General features: G+C 44.2%; 1 pseudogene; it reads right to left on the bottom strand.

Moving 5' to 3' along the window:
- Positions 1 to 784: 784 nt before the first annotated feature.
- Positions 785 to 2038, bottom strand: LOC123457328 (annotated as a pseudogene).
- Between the last annotated feature and the right edge of the window lie 501 nt (positions 2039 to 2539).

Here is a 2539-nt window from a genome sequence, read left to right as displayed (position 1 = left end):
GTGCTCTTCCCCACACTGGCCCTTGTCCATGGCTCTAAGAGTTCTCTCTGACTATCCAGCCACATACCGTGAGGCCAGTTCCTTTCTGGGGACTGGGTTGATAAACGATACCCAATACAGACAGGTTAAGTCTTAAAGGAGTCTAAAAAAGAACTCCAGGCCTCTGCTCAGCTGTACTGCCTCTGATGGAGGACGAGTCCTAAGCCTAACCTCCTCACCATGCAACACTGGTTAAGAGACCCATGATGCCCTAGGCAACATTGACCCAGATAGATGCCACAACCTCTGGTCTCAGAGCATCACCCTTAAGCTAGGTGACGACCTTCAGTTAGCTTTAATTTCCTCCTGAGTTTACCAATGGCTTTTTGTTGTTGCTGATAACCTTAACTCCTTCTCCTGAATTCCTCCTGCTATACTACAACTTCAAGCAACTTTAAAAGGGGGTGGAGTTTGGGGCTTATTTATTAGTTTGGATTCACTTCTGCTTCTGTTTCTTTTTTTCTCTTTTCTTCTCTTTCATTTTGAGACAGCATCTCACTATGTAGCTCAGGCTGGCCTGGAACTTACAGCAATCTTCCAGCCTTGACCTTGAGCACCGGTAGTACAAACAGCCACCACGGCCAACTGAGTTTTTGCTTTTTAAGATGATTCCACATGTTATTACTGGAACAATGTTGAATTCCTGTTGCTGCCTCACAGAAGCTTCCAAAACAAACAGATTTAGAGATTTTTTTTTTCTGATACTAGGAATTGAACCCAGGGCCTCCTGTATGCCAAGCACACACACTGCCACTGAGCTACACTGCCAGCCCTGTATAGACATTTTTCTGACTGTGAACAAAGTTCAGGGTTAACTAGCAACAAGCCTGAAAATTTGGTTACGTATGTAGGTACAAAGTTGGTTCATCAGATCCCTGTTCTGGCCCTCAACCCAATGTATTTCAACCAAGGCGTCATCTACTTCCTTCTTGACATTGATCAAACACTTGAACAGGTACTGTCCAGCCATTCCTTGCAGGTGCTTCCCCTTCTCAGCCACTGAGTGGCTGAACTGCTCAGAAGCTTCTCCATCCTGGGCTCCATTGCTAGAACCTTTACAATTTTCCATGCTGTCCACCCCTCCTGTTTCCTCATTCCTTTCATCCTCCATAGCTTCCGGGGTTTCTTCTTGGGACAGTAATTCCTGGCTTGGGCACTGGCTGCCTACAGTGACAGATTCGCCTTCAAGCACAGTAGGCCCACACAAGGTGCTCTCCTGGGGACTCTGGGCCACACCTTGGCTACCACTCAACTCTTTGGGAGTGGCCTTTTTCTCCTCCAAGGCTTGGATGACATCCTCAGGAGCTCGAGGAACCTCCCTCAGTTGTCTTACTCGCTCTCTTTTCATTCGCCTTAGATGAATCCAAGAATTTTCGATGGCTGTCAGGAAAAGACTAACTTCCTCTTTTCCACAGGGAACTCATTTATGTTGGACCTTCAGATCAGTGAGAATTTTTTCTATCCATGTTGTCACAACTACTATGCCTTCCAGTGTTTCGGAACCTAAAGCCGATGCTTTGAGGGATAATTCCTTCATCACAGATTCCAACACTACAAATGTAATGGGTTTCCTTGGCTTCTCTAGTTTTCTGCGTTTACTTGGAGGTGATGGAACTGTGATATCATCATAAAAACTCCAAGCTAAGGCCCATCTCATGGTTCGACCTTGACAGAATTCAGTGAAGGTGACTTTAGGAACCCCTTATATGCGAAGCTCTTCTTTCAGTGGAGCCAGACTGCATTTTTTTCCCAGCATACAGCTGTACCACCTTAATCTTTTTTTAAGTTGTAAACTGTCATGGATAATTCTTTTCACAAACTCTAGTTCACCTCCTTCTGCCATTATTTCTGTGATGCCTCCTGTATTTACAGAACTAAGTGGAGGTCTTCGAGGATTCTGAGAATTTATCCCCTTAGCTTCCAACTGGTTGGCAAAAAATGGAGGGTTGCACATGCAAAAGTCATAGACTATCTCAGATTCTTCCTTAAGAGCATCCATCATGAGTATCTTCTGTGGCACCTTAACCACTTACTCTTCCATTCAGATTGATCTGAACATGCTGCTTAAAATCTGGATATTTCAATGCCAGATATGCAAAATGAGGAGGTTTGTCTTTGTACCTATTTCTTGCATGCATTGATTTACTCAGAGCTATCTCTAAGGCCCACATTCCCATTTGATAGCGTGTTTGAAACTTTAAACCACGCATTGCACGAAGCTCCTAGAAACGCAGGTGTTACGCTGCCAGCGTGCCGCCATCTTGTGAAACCAAGATGCCTAGTGATTGGAGGAGTCAATCTCTCTTTCTTTTCTTTTTAAGAAAGTGATTCCTATGTAAACTTAGGTGGGTTTGAACTTCACCATATAGCCAGTGCTGGGCTTGGACACCTGCTTTTCCTGACTCCATCTTACAGTGCTTGGATTTGTTCCAGTTTGCCACCAACCTGCTGTGATTACTTGTTTTTTAATAGAATGAAATTTAAAACATCAAAGTAGAAA

This window comes from Jaculus jaculus, unplaced genomic scaffold (genome assembly GCF_020740685.1).
Source record: "Jaculus jaculus isolate mJacJac1 unplaced genomic scaffold, mJacJac1.mat.Y.cur mat_scaffold_36_1_2353498_arrow_ctg1, whole genome shotgun sequence".
Lineage (NCBI taxonomy): Eukaryota > Metazoa > Chordata > Mammalia > Rodentia > Dipodidae > Jaculus > Jaculus jaculus.
This window is presented reverse-complemented; position numbering and strand designations above follow the sequence as displayed.